Source organism: Chiloscyllium plagiosum, unplaced genomic scaffold (genome assembly GCF_037043375.1).
Source record: "Chiloscyllium plagiosum isolate Xiang-an unplaced genomic scaffold, Cpla_swu_hap1 HiC_scaffold_27, whole genome shotgun sequence".
Taxonomy (NCBI): Eukaryota; Metazoa; Chordata; class Chondrichthyes; order Orectolobiformes; family Hemiscylliidae; genus Chiloscyllium; species Chiloscyllium plagiosum.
Window position 1 is genome coordinate 79,768,798 of NW_028270165.1, and position 14,112 is coordinate 79,782,909.

Here is a 14,112-nt window from a genome sequence, read left to right on the forward strand (position 1 = left end):
CCGCAAGTTGCAAGCAAACATGAACCTCTTCCCACACTCGGGCCAGCTGAAGGGCCTCCCACTGCTGAAGGACACACAGGTGTTTCAGCAGGGTGGAGGAATTGCTGAAGGCCTTCCCGCACTCAGGTCAGCAGAATGGCCTCCCCCCCCCCCCCCCCCCCCGCCCCCGTGTGGACCAGCTGATGCTTCCGCAGTGTGGAGGAGCGGATAAAGCCCTCCCCACACTCGGGGCAGGAGAACGGCTTCTCCCCGGTGTGGACGGACTGGTGCCTCAGCAGGGCTGAGGAATTGCTGAAGGACTTCCTGCACTTAGGGCAACTGAACGACCACTCCCCCATGTGGACTCACCAATGGGCCAGCAGGTCGGAGGAAAGAGCAAAGCCCTTCCTGCACTCGGGGCAGAAGAACGGCCTCTCCTCAGTGTGGACCCACTGGTGTCTCAGTAGGTGGGAAGACCTGCTGAGGGCCATCTCGCACTTGGGGCCGGAGAACAGCCTTCCCCGGTGTGGACCAACTGGTGCGGCAGCAGGCAGAGGAATCACTGAAGGCCTTCCTACACTCAGGGCAGCAGAAGGGCCTCTTCCCCTTTGTAGACCCACTGGTGCTTCAGAACCCTTTCAAATTTCACAGTATCCTTCTGATAGGAGACCAGAATTGCACACAATATTCCAAAAGTGGTCTAACCAATGTCCTGTACAGCCACAACATAACTTCCCAACTCCAATACTCAGTCAGAGGATTGCGAAAGCTTTCAAAACCCACAAAAAACAAACAGGAAAGAATGGAGGGACAAACCGAATTTTTGAAAGTCAGCTTGGAAGCATCAATGAGAAATCGGCGGACTGGGTTTATTGGGGACCCGTTCTCCTTAAATACACTATATACGTATTCCTCTTCTGCTCTTCGTAGTTTCTCTGTGCTGCAGTGTGTAGTGGCTCGTTGAAGTAATGTCCTGCTGCAGCAACGTTTGTGGGTGTTGGGATGATTGTTTCTGTGGTTAAGTATTTGGTTTGTGTGTGTTGTTTTTCTGTAGACGCTAGTTTGAAGTTCCCCATTGCTGTTCGCTCTACTGTGACATCTAAGAATGGTACTTTGTTGTTGTTCTCCTCTTCAAACCAGGAGCCCCCCTCAGGCCCAAAGCCTCACCATTTGGAACACCAGTATACAGACGAGTCAAAGGCCTCCACTGAAAACACCAAGTCGAAGATTCACGCCACTCCATTTACTCCATCCAAGACTTCCTGAACACCAAAGACACTAAGATAGAAGAGTATGGAATAATGCTGTCCTTTGACATAACAGCCCTGTTCACATCCATTAATATCAACTTGGCCAAAGAAAACTGAAGACACTACTCGAAGAACCAGAGACGCAAACACAGCACCAACTTCATCAGCAAAGAAAACACTGTCAACCTCGTGGAACTGTGCCTTAACCACCCACTTCGTATTCAGTAACAAGCCCTCCAAACAAATCAACGAAATACCCATGAAACCACCAGTATCAGGATTCCTCGCAGAAGCAATAATGCAGAGACTCGAACAAACAGCCCTTCCAACGATCCACCCAAACTTTGGGTCCACTACAGTGATGACACTTTTGTCATCAAAAACTGAAACAAATTAGAGGAAACCTACAACACCATCAACAATATCCTCGCTGACATAAAATTCACAAAAGAGGAGAACAACAACAAAGTGCCATTTCTGGATGTCACAGTAGAGCAAACAGTCAATGGTAAATTCAAAACAGCCTCTACAGGAAAACAACGCACACGAACCAAGTACTTAACTACAGAAGCAATCATCCCTCCACATACAAACAAATCTGAATCAGGACACTATTTCAACGAGCCACGACACACTGCAGCACCCAGGAACGACTATAAATAATTACACAGCGCATTTAAGAAGAATGGGTAGCCTGCACCCCTGAAAATGGTTTCCCAGACTGGGAATCGAACCCGGGCAGCGGCGGTGAGAGCGCCAAATCCTAACCACTAGACCACCAGGGAAATGCGGATTCCGCGTGTCAGCTCTCCTAAAAATTACTTTCCTGCCCCGAAATCGAACCTGGGCCGCGGTCGTCAGCAAGCTTTCACCTGTGCATCCAACAATGTCATTTCTTGTATCCATTGCTCCCGATGCGGTCTCCTCCACATTGGGGAGGCTGGAGACTCCTCGCAGAGTCCAGTCACGGCGCTTGAGGGGATATTTCCAGGACAACCGCAACAATCAACCCCATCGCCCTCTGGCCCAACATTTCAACACCCCCTCCCACTCTGCCGAGGACATGCAAGTCCTGGGCCTCCTCCATCGCCGCTCCCTCCCCACCCGATGCCTGGAGGAAGAACGCCCCATCTTCCGCCTCAGATAAATTCAAACCCAGAACATTAATGTAGACTTCACCAGTTTCCTCATTTCCCCTCCCCACACCTTACTTCAGTTCCAAACTTCCAGCACAGTGCTATCCTCATGACCTGTCCTACCTGCCAATCTCCCTTCCCACCTATCCGCTCCACCCTCCTCTCTGACCTGTCACCTCCATCCCCACCCCCATTCACCTATTGTACTCTTTGCTACCTTCGGCCCAGCACACCCCCACCCCCCAATTTATCTCTCCGCCCTGGAGGCGTCCTGCTTCCATTCAGGATGAAGGGCTTTTGCCCGAAAAGTCGATTTTCCTGCTCCTCGGAAGCTGTCTGACCTGCTGTGCTTTTCCAGCACCACTCTGATCTAAACTCTGGTTTCCAGCATCTGCAATCCGCACTTTTGCCTACCCAATAAACCCAGTGTGTCGATTTCACATCAACAAACTGACACAAGCAGACATAACGTGTGCAGAAACCCTAGCCACATTACTTTACATAAAAGACATCTGGGAAATGATGTCCAGACAACCCAACGCTCTCAGCATCATGGTAGCCCACAAACCTACCAACACACTTAAACAGCGGCGAATGAACCTGGAATAGCCTATACAAACAACCCGCAAACGAATGTTATTTACAAAATACCATACAAGGAAATATATACATGAACTCTGCTGCACAGTTCTCTGTGGCAAGAAATGCTGGGATGAGATAAGGAAGATTTTTTTCAGCCAAAACGAATCGGCACTGACTGGACAGCCATTTAAAATCAACGCTGTCAGGCCAGGATGGAAGATCCAACAGGATGAACAGATTTCTTATTTCCTGAAGATTTACAAAGCTGAGACTGGGTTTTGGTATTTGTTCCCTTTCCACTCCCAGGAGCCGCAGTGGTTGGCGAGGTGAGTTGGAGAAAGTGAAGTATGTCCATGAGCAGCGTGTGGGGCGATTTCAGCTTCCCCTCCTCTGACAGCGCTGTGACGTGACTCTGATGTTCTCAGGGACACTTACTGACGCAAGACAGTGAAAAGATTCACATTCCCGCAAATCAGGAATTCAAACCGAATGCCGGCTTCAGGACAATGAGAAAGATTAATTGGAGTGTGTGAAGAAGCTGTGAGCTGCATTTCAAACAGGTAGGTGGAGTCAGATGCGTCATCCATTGCGCCCCTGGCACTGAGCGTACCTGACGCCACCATGCTGCAGAGTTCTGACGTTAACACGGACATGCGCAGCAATGGGAACATTCACAAGAGGAACAGCCAAAGATAATCACCGTCACTGCTTCCCTTCCATTGTCCCAACTTGGTGAAGCAGTATCTTTCACTGGCAAATAAAACACATTCGTCCTCAGGTGCCTGCTTCATTTCGATCACGACTTCACGCCCCTCACTGTTCTCGTCTCATTTCCAAACACTTGGCTCATAGCCTCAAAAGTAGCTCTGTGGGTATCTGCTTGTTCCACCCTGACAGGCAATGGGTTGCAGATTTCCAACCCCTCCACTGATGTGAATCTTAAAGAAGAAACCGGGGAACAGTCTTCCTTTCTTTTTGACGACATTTCTCAACTGTAGTCGGCAAGGTTCACACCTGCGTGGGGAAACCGCATCGATCTCAAATCCATCGTATTAACCACTCGACCCACGAATAAAGAACCACACTGACAGCTTCATTTTCCAGGTCTCCCTGCCTGTGGAGCTGAGAAAGAGTGAGTTATTGCTGGATTTGTTTGAATACAATCACTTCACAGGTTTCGAAAGGGTTACATATCTGCACATGGCGAGTCTGGTTGTTTCATCACGAAAGATGCAATAAACTTTCAGTTAAAAGCAAAAACAGAAATTGCAGGAGCAACTCAGCAGGTCAGGCACCATCGGTGGAAAGAGAATCAGAGACAATATTTCAGAACTCTGTTTTCTCCCACAGGTACTGCCAAACCGGCTGAGTTCCTCCAGCAGCTCCTCTTTGTGTCTCTGATTCTCAGCATCCGCAGTCCTTTACGTTAGAAATTAAATCAATTCAGCCTCATGTGCAGGAATGAGAATCCTTTCAATTTCCCAAAAAATTGGCAGAGATTTCAAGGCATTTGGAAAAAAAAGTAAAAGTGACATTAGGAAGAACACTTTCTTGTCCCTGTCTGACCGTGACAAGGAGGCAGATTCAAGAACACAAAAGGGAATTCGGTGGTCATGTCCAAAGTAACAATGTGGAGATTTACAGGGCGAAGGCAAGAGAATGATACGAATAAAGACTCTCATTTACTTGCTGTGTAGAACCAGCAGAGCTAATGTGGGCCTCAAATTGCGCTGTGACACGTGTAGTGAATCAGAGTGAACTCACAGTTCAATCAACGGAAGGTGGGGATTTAGAAAAGTTTATATTTATACAATCTCCTCACGTCAACGCAACAACAAAGTGGTTTAATTATCCGCCAGTGGAGAGAACCCGGTTCCTGGAGATGGGACAAAGAGCTGGCTCAGGGATATCAGTCCACATTGCTCTCTTTGCCACGAGTTCAGACGGAGAACATTGGAGGGACAAAGGAGAGAATAACGATCTGTGTCGGAGGGTGACTAACTGTTCATGGAGACTATTCCTGGCTAACAATAAGTCGTGTGTAACAGCAGACGATGTGATAACAAGGCCTCGTGTGGGTGTGGTAGGGATCAAGGGCATGCGGGAGTTCGGGTCCAAATAATATTGAACTCGATCTTGAAGACTGGAGGATTCCAAACGGAAAATGAGGCGCTGGTCTTCCATCTGGAGCGGAGCTTTGCTGGAGCACTGCTGCATGCTTGAGACAGAGATGTGGGCCAGGGAACAGGGTGGCGTGTTAAAGTGACAGGCAACCAGAAGCTCATCGCCTCTGGGTGGGCTCAAACCACCAACCTTCCGGTTAACAGCCTAACGCGCTGACCAATTGCGCCACAGAGACAGGCGATGACATGGGCTGCGCAATCGCTTAGGGGAGGCTATTAGTGAATTCATAATTCAGCCTCCACGCCTAGAATTACAATTGTCATCTATCAGTTTTACTTTTCCATTATAAAGCCTGGGAGATTTATTGTGGAGACACCGGGGACAGTCTGCAGACACATCCATGTCAGGAGGAACTAGCTTTCTTACTCCGGGCCGTCACCCTTCGAGCCTTTCAGTGTTTTGCCTGTTCCCGATTTCTCTCATTGGCTCGGAGGCGAGAAGGGGTTTGAATTCCTGATGTGCAGGAATGACAATTCTTTCAATGTCTCAGATCAGTTCATGTCCCGAGAACCTCAGAGTCAATCTCCCGGCCTCTTCCACAAGGGGACGCTGTCTGGACTGTCTCTACTCAGTCGGACAGTTCATCTTTCATTCTCCTCTAAATCCGCTTCCCAAAGAGTTTCAAAAGATTCACAAAGCTGGAGACTGGGATTTCTGTTTTGCTTCATGAACATTTTTCCATTTCCTAACTGACAATATTTTGCCAAAATCTCTTCCCAATTATACACCTTGCGTCATGTCCAGGGATGAGGAATTTCCATTTTGGAGAGACATTCCCAAGGTTGGGAATGTTCGCTTTGGAGCAAAGAAGGTTAACTGGAGATTTCCTGGGGCTGTTGGTAATGATGGGAGAAGAAGCGGTGGGAATGGGCAGATTAATGATCAGAAGAACCAATTGCCACTGACCAGAGTCAGTTACCAGAGGACAGAGATTGAAGTTCTTGAATGAAAAGCAGCACTTGTGCCGAATAAACACAGAGAATACTGCAGAAAGCCAACAGGTCGAGCAGCATCTGTGGAAAGGTAAACAGAGCTGACGTTGTGAGGCTGGTACGTTGTTTGTTCAGAACCCGAGGTTCCTGCATGGCAATCAATTCCCAGACATAAGAAAACGTGGCTTTATTGAGCCGGGTTTTGTGAAGTTTGAGCGATAGTGCAACCAACAGGAAGTCATTTAAAATCGCCAGCGAAGAAAGCATAGTCAGCAGGTTACCAGCCTGGGCGGGGGAGCCCCAAAGCATCTCTACGCCAACACCTTAAGTGTTCGGCCACAGCTAAGCGCCCAAAGTTGTGGTCTAAAATTTCTCATGGAATGGTTCTAACAGGAAAGGTGAGTATTGGGCTTGTCCTGTCCGCGCCATAGCCCCAACGTATCCTGTTTCCCTGGATTTGATCAGGACAGAGGAGGCTGATGGGAGATCGAACTGAACTACACACATTGATGAGGGATAGAGCGGGTGGGAAGGATCCATTCCCATGCGTAGAGAGATTAATAATCAGGGCCTAAAATAAGGAGCCACTTCAAGAAATTTGGGGTTCATTCAGCAAAGCTAATGTAGAACTGTTCACAGAAAATTGTGATGAAAGTCTCTCGAATTATTTTGATGAGAAGTGTTGATGATGCTAATACAATCGGTAGGATGAACGTAGATTGGTAAATGTATTTGGTGACAGTTCTGTTCTCGCCCTGTGAGCGAAATCTGGATCTGAAGGAATAAAAGGGACATTAACAACATCGATCTGAAATTGGATACGTGACAAGAAACAGAGCCATCATTAACAGTTGGCTTTTGAACTGGAGAAGGTTTCTCGTGAAATTAGCTTGAGGCTTGAGGTATGCAAGGTCAAGATAATTTAGGTAAAACACGGAAACGCTTTCCTCATTAGCAGACAGTGAAAGGATTACAAGACGCAAATTAAACATTTTCGATAAGTGATACAGTGGACTGGGAAGATAAGTATTATAAACTGTGAACAACAAAGTTCTGGAGCACAACCCTTTCATTCAAAGACCGAAAACATCCAGGACCTGATTAATCAGATTGCATTGTGGTGCTTTTCTGCAAAACATCCACTTGCAATATCCTACAAAAGAGTGACAAAACCCATCCCTGTCAGCCCAGGATAGAAAATCCGAAGGGATGAACGTTTGCTGATTTTCTGAAGATTCACAAAGCTAAGACTGGGTTTTGGTGATTGTTTCCTTTCCACTCCCAGGAGCCGCAGTGGTTGAGGCGGTGAGTTGGGGAAAGTAAAATGTGGCCGTGAGCAGCGTGTGGGGCTATTTCAGCTTCCCCTCATCTGACAGCGCTGTGACTTGACTCCGATGTTCTCGGGGACATTGACTGACGCGAGACAGTGAAAAGATTCCCATTCCCGCAGATCGGGACTTCAAACCGTATGCCGGCTTCAGGACAATGAGAAAGATTAATTGGGGTGTGTGAAGAAGCTGTGAGCTGCATTTCAAACAGGTAGGTGGAGTCAGATCCGTCTCCATTTCGCCCGGGCCCTGTGCGTATCTAACGCCACCATGCTGCAGAGTTTCTGACGTTAACACGGACATGCGCAGCAATGGGAACCTTCACAAGGTGAACAACCAAAGATAATCACCGTCACTGATTCCCTTCCACAGGCCCAACTTTGTGAAGCAGTATCTTTCACTGGCAAAGGAAACACCCTTGTCCTCAGGTGCCTGCTTCATTTCGATCACGATTTCAAGCCTCTCACTGTTCTAATCTCATTATCAAACACTTGACTCAGCCTCAAAGGAAGCTCTGCGGGTATCTGCTTGTTCCACCCGAACAGGCAGTGAGTTGCAGATTCCCACCAGTCCCAATGTGAGTGAAATACCTTTCCCCCTCCACTGATTTGAATCTAAAAGAAGAACCCGGGGAGCAAGCTCCCTTTCTTTTCGACGACATTTGTCATTTTGTAGTCGGCAGGGTTCACACCTGCGTGGGGAAACCGCAATGGATTTCAAGTCCATCGCATTAACCACTCGGCCCACGAATGCAGAACCACACTGACAGCTTCACTTCCCAGGTCTGTCTGCCTGTGGAGCTGCGAAAGAGTGAATCATCGCAGAGTTTGTTTGAATCCAATCACTTCACAGTGATTCGAAAGGGTTAAATATCTGCACACGGTGTTTGCAGATATTTAGGTGTTTCATCCCAAAAGATGAAATGAACTTTCAGTTCAAAACAAAACTAGAAATTGCAGGAGGAAATCAGCAGGTCAGGCAACATCCGTGGAAAGAGAATCAGATACAACATTTCAGAATTCTGTTTTCTCCGACAGGTACTGTCAAACCTGCCGAGTTTCTCTTTTTGTCGCGGCTTCTCCGCATCCGCAGTCCCTGACATTCGACATTAATTCAATTCAAAAACCCTTTGTGGAGAAGATTTCCGTTTGGGGAACATTTTCCTGACCCCATCAAAAGCGCACAGCTTTGAAACCAAGAAAGAACAGCGTACACACCGCCCCTGGGTGGGCTCGAACCACCAACCTTTCAGTTAACAGCCGAACGCGCTGACCAATTGCGCCACAGAGACAGGCGACAACGGGGCCTGCGCCATCGCTTAGGGGAGGCTATTAGTGAATTCATAATTCAGCCTCCACGCCTAGAATTACAATTGTCATCTATCAGTTTTACTTTTCCATAATAAAGCCTGGGAGATTTATTGTGGAGACACCGGGGACAGTCTGCAGACACATCCATGTCAGTAGGAACTAGCTTTCTTACTCCGGGGCCGTCGCCCTTCGAGCCTTTCAGTGTTTTGCCTGTTCCCGATTTCTCTCATTGGCTCGGAGGCGAGAAGGGGTTTGAATTCCTGATGTGCAGGAATGACAATTCTTTCAATGTCTCAGATCAGTTCATGTCCCGAGGACCTCAGAGTCAATCTCCCGGCCTCTTCCACAAGGGGACGCTGTCTGGACTGTCTCTACTCAGTCGGACAGTTCATCTTTCATTCTCCTCTAAATCCGCTTCCCAAAGAGTTTCAAAAGATTCACAAAGCTGGAGACTGGGATTTCTGTTTTGCTTCATGAACATTTTTCCATTTCCTAACTGACAATATTTTGCCAAAATCTCTTCCCAATTATACACCTTGCGTCATGTCCAGGGATGAGGAATTTCCATTTTGGAGAGACATTCCCAAGGTTGGGAATGTTCGCTTTGGAGCAAAGAAGGTTAACTGGAGATTTCCTGGGGCTGTTGGTAATGATGGGAGAAGAAGCGGTGGGAATGGGCAGATTAATGATCAGAAGAACCAATTGCCACTGACCAGAGTCAGTTACCAGAGGACAGAGATTGAAGTTCTTGAATGAAAAGCAGCACTTGTGCCGAATAAACACAGAGAATACTGCAGAAAGCCAACAGGTCGAGCAGCATCTGTGGAAAGGTAAACAGAGCTGACGTTGTGAGGCTGGTACGTTGTTTGTTCAGAACCCGAGGTTCCTGCATGGCAATCAATTCCCAGACATAAGAAAACGTGGCTTTATTGAGCCGGGTTTTGTGAAGTTTGAGCGATAGTGCAACCAACAGGAAGTCATTTAAAATCGCCAGCGAAGAAAGCATAGTCAGCAGGTTACCAGCCTGGGCGGGGGAGCCCCAAAGCATCTCTACGCCAACACCTTAAGTGTTCGGCCACAGCTAAGCGCCCAAAGTTGTGGTCTAAAATTTCTCATGGAATGGTTCTAACAGGAAAGGTGAGTATTGGGCTTGTCCTGTCCGCGCCATAGCCCCAACGTATCCTGTTTCCCTGGATTTGATCAGGACAGAGGAGGCTGATGGGAGATCGAACTGAACTACACACATTGATGAGGGATAGAGCGGGTGGGAAGGATCCATTCCCATGCGTAGAGAGATTAATAATCAGGGCCTAAAATAAGGAGCCACTTCAAGAAATTTGGGGTTCATTCAGCAAAGCTAATGTAGAACTGTTCACAGAAAATTGTGATGAAAGTCTCTCGAATTATTTTGATGAGAAGTGTTGATGATGCTAATACAATCGGTAGGATGAACGTAGATTGGTAAATGTATTTGGTGACAGTTCTGTTCTCGCCCTGTGAGCGAAACCTGGATCTGAAGGAATAAAAGGGACATTAACAACATCGATCTGAAATTGGATACGTGACAAGAAACAGAGCCATCATTAACAGTTGGCTTTTGAACTGGAGAAGGTTTCTCGTGAAATTAGCTTGAGGCTTGAGGTATGCAAGGTCAAGATAATTTAGGTAAAACACGGAAACGCTTTCCTCATTAGCAGACAGTGAAAGGATTACAAGACGCAAATTAAACATTTTCGATAAGTGATACAGTGGACTGGGAAGATAAGTATTATAAACTGTGAACAACAAAGTTCTGGAGCACAACCCTTTCATTCAAAGACCGAAAACATCCAGGACCTGATTAATCAGATTGCATTGTGGTGCTTTTCTGCAAAACATCCACTTGCAATATCCTACAAAAGAGTGACAAAACCCATCCCTGTCAGCCCAGGATAGAAAATCCGAAGGGATGAACGTTTGCTGATTTTCTGAAGATTCACAAAGCTAAGACTGGGTTTTGGTGATTGTTTCCTTTCCACTCCCAGGAGCCGCAGTGGTTGAGGCGGTGAGTTGGGGAAAGTAAAATGTGGCCGTGAGCAGCGTGTGGGGCTATTTCAGCTTCCCCTCATCTGACAGCGCTGTGACTTGACTCCGATGTTCTCGGGGACATTGACTGACGCGAGACAGTGAAAAGATTCCCATTCCCGCAGATCGGGACTTCAAACCGTATGCCGGCTTCAGGACAATGAGAAAGATTAATTGGGGTGTGTGAAGAAGCTGTGAGCTGCATTTCAAACAGGTAGGTGGAGTCCGATCCGTCATCCATTGCGCCCGGGCCCTGTGCGTATCTAACGCCACCATGCTGCAGAGTTTCTGACGTTAACACGGACATGCGCAGCAATGGGAACCTTCACAAGGTGAACAACCAAAGATAATCACCGTCACTGATTCCCTTCCACAGGCCCAACTTTGTGAAGCAGTATCTTTCACTGGCAAAGGAAACACCCTTGTCCTCAGGTGCCTGCTTCATTTCGATCACGATTTCAAGCCTCTCACTGTTCTAATCTCATTACCAAACACTTGACTCAGCCTCAAAGGAAGCTCTGCGGGCATCTGCTTGTTCCACCCGAACAGGCAGTGAGTTGCAGATTCCCACCAGTCCCAATGTGAGTGAAATACCTTTCCCCCTCCACTGATTTGAATCTTAAAGAAGAACCCGGGGAGCAAGCTCCCTTTCTTTTCGACGACATTTGTCATTTTGTAGTCGGCAGGGTTCACACCTGCGTGGGGAAACCGCAATGGATTTCAAGTCCATCGCATTAACCACTCGGCCCACGAATGCAGAACCACACTGACAGCTTCACTTCCCAGGTCTGTCTGCCTGTGGAGCTGCGAAAGAGTGAATCATCGCAGAGTTTGTTTGAATCCAATCACTTCACAGTGATTCGAAAGGGTTAAATATCTGCACACGGTGTTTGCAGATATTTAGGTGTTTCATCCCAAAAGATGAAATGAACTTTCAGTTCAAAACAAAACTAGAAATTGCAGGAGGAAATCAGCAGGTCAGGCAACATCTGTGGAAAGAGAATCAGATACAACATTTCAGAATTCTGTTTTCTCCGACAGGTCCTGTCAAACCTGCCGAGTTTCTCTTTTTGTCTCGGCTTCTCCGCATCCGCAATCCCTTCCGTTAGACATTAATTCAATTCAGAAATCCCTTGTGGAGAAAATTTCCGTTTGGGGACATTTTCCTGACCCCATTAAAAGCGGACGGCTTTGAAGCGAGGGAAGAACAGACAACACACCGCCCCTGGGTGGGCTCAAATCACCAACCTTTCGGTTAACAGCCGAACGCGCTGACCAATTGCGCCACAGAGACAGGCGTTGGCGTGGTCTGCGCCATCGCTTAGGGGAGGCTATTAGTGAATTCATAATTCAGACACCCCGCCTCGAATTACAATTGTTGTCTCCCGCGCAGTCTTGCGAGAGATCCTGGCTTTCTTAACTTGACTTGTGCAAAATGCCCGATTAAACTTCTCAAAAAGAACCTTCGTTAAACGAGGCTGGGCTCCCTGGAGTAAGAATGGGACAGGAAGTGAAATGATTGGAGATAGCATTGAACAGTTTGACGTGTTTACTTCCCTAATTTTCTTATCCCTGTGCCAATTGGCACGTGTCTTGGGCAGTAATGTTATTACACACACTGGAGCAGTGGAATTTGAACCTGAGTCTCAGGGCTCTATGGGAGACTACAGCTGCACCACAAAAAAAAACTGTAGTAAATAGGTCCTCTTCTGTTGAATGAGAGGAAACAGTTTCCTCCTCAACATGAGACACGACCACTGTCCCCTCCGTGCCCATTACAATAAATTGAGCCGCCTCCTGTTGAATGAATGAGTGGGAACCCCTCTCTGAGCTCCAAGAAGCGGGGGGCCCGGCTGGAGGCTGGATTTGCTCAAGGCTTGTATCTATTAACTTTTTAAAATGGTACCTACTGTATGGGAGTATGGTTTACATTAAAACCGGAGGATCATGTCAGCGTGTTTGCTTATATTTAGCAGTTGTTGTTGGTAAAATACACTCCCTGGAGGAGCACCTTCTATGATGCTGCATTTCTTGCCTTCTGCCCTTCCCCCATTTGTTATCGCTCATCTCGATTTTACATTTTCAGTCAAATTTAATTTCACATTCATCAGCCTTGGTATTCACTGTGTATTATTGATTAATCTGTTGGATTGTTGTAAAACAAAATTAATGGTGTAATTTCATTTATGTTGTCTGAGTTTGACATTGAATGTGCAGGTGTGAATGCCAGTAAGTTGTAAAAATAAATCAAGAACTTGTGCTTTTTAAACAAAAAGACGAGTTCAATGGTATTACTGGCATTGTCTCCTTTGAGGATGATGATTATAGTCTGACCAACAAACCATTTCATGCAGTCACCCAGTTTAATTAAAGTCTTTTGGAAAATAATTCTGGCAGGCAAAGATTTATACAACCCAAAATACGGTTGGTAATCATGTGTATTCTTATCTTTTAAGCCATAACAGATGGCATCGCGTGGCGATTTGAGACTGAAACTGCGCTGGAAAGAATGTAGATTGATGAGGGAAGTCAAAATGGCAGAGTCTGGGGCCACAATCTATCAGTCTGGCTTGATTGCATGAGTGGTGGTTCTTCAAAAGCACCTTCCAAGCCATGACCTCAACCACCAAGAACAGACAAGTGTGAACACAGGATTCCGACTGCAAGATATATCGCATTGTTTCTTTGTTATTGACCAAAATGCTGGAACTCACTCCTGAACATTGTTGCAGTCCACACCATGTTTGTGAAGCAATTTAAGAGGCAGTTCAGCACCACTTTTCCAAGGTCAGTTTGGGAAGAGTTGTTGGCACAGCCAATGATATTCACATCTCATGAAATAGTAAGCAAAGAGCCCACGGTGTTGGGAGGCTGCATGTTAGCATGGATAGAGGATTGGCTAACTACCACAGTTGTGGTAAGGGGCATGTTCAGGATGGCAACTTGTAACTAGTGGTGTACCACAGGGATCAGCGCTGAGGCCAACATTATTTACAATATATATACGAATTACTTGGATAAGTAAAGTGAAGGTACTATTGCTAAATTTGCAGAAGAGACAGTTGATGTGAAAGCAGGTGGTGAGGATGATATTAGATATCTGGAGAGGGATATAGACAGGTTAAGCAAATGAGCGAAAACTTGGCAGATGGGAAAATGAGGTAATACAGTTTGCCAGGAGATGAAGGACTGAATATTAAATGGAGAAAGCTTTAGAATAGAGGGATTTGGAATCACGTCCACGAATCTCTTCATCCAATTTCAGTGAGGAATAGGGAGGCAAATGGGAGGTTAGCCTTTTCAATAGAGTAGAAATGTAGGGAGGTTATAGTGAACCTATGTAAGGC

General features: G+C 46.6%; 1 protein-coding gene and 1 non-coding gene across 2 annotated transcripts in view; one reads left to right on the forward strand and one right to left on the reverse strand.

Moving 5' to 3' along the window:
* LOC148144639 (uncharacterized) overlaps nucleotides 1–14,112 on the forward strand; it is a 408,822-nt gene that overhangs the window by 232,599 nt on the left and 162,111 nt on the right. The window lies entirely within an intron of this gene.
* On the reverse strand, nucleotides 8,609–8,682 carry trnan-guu (transfer RNA asparagine (anticodon GUU)). Its single transcript has one exon. It is a non-coding gene; the product is annotated as a tRNA-Asn (tRNA).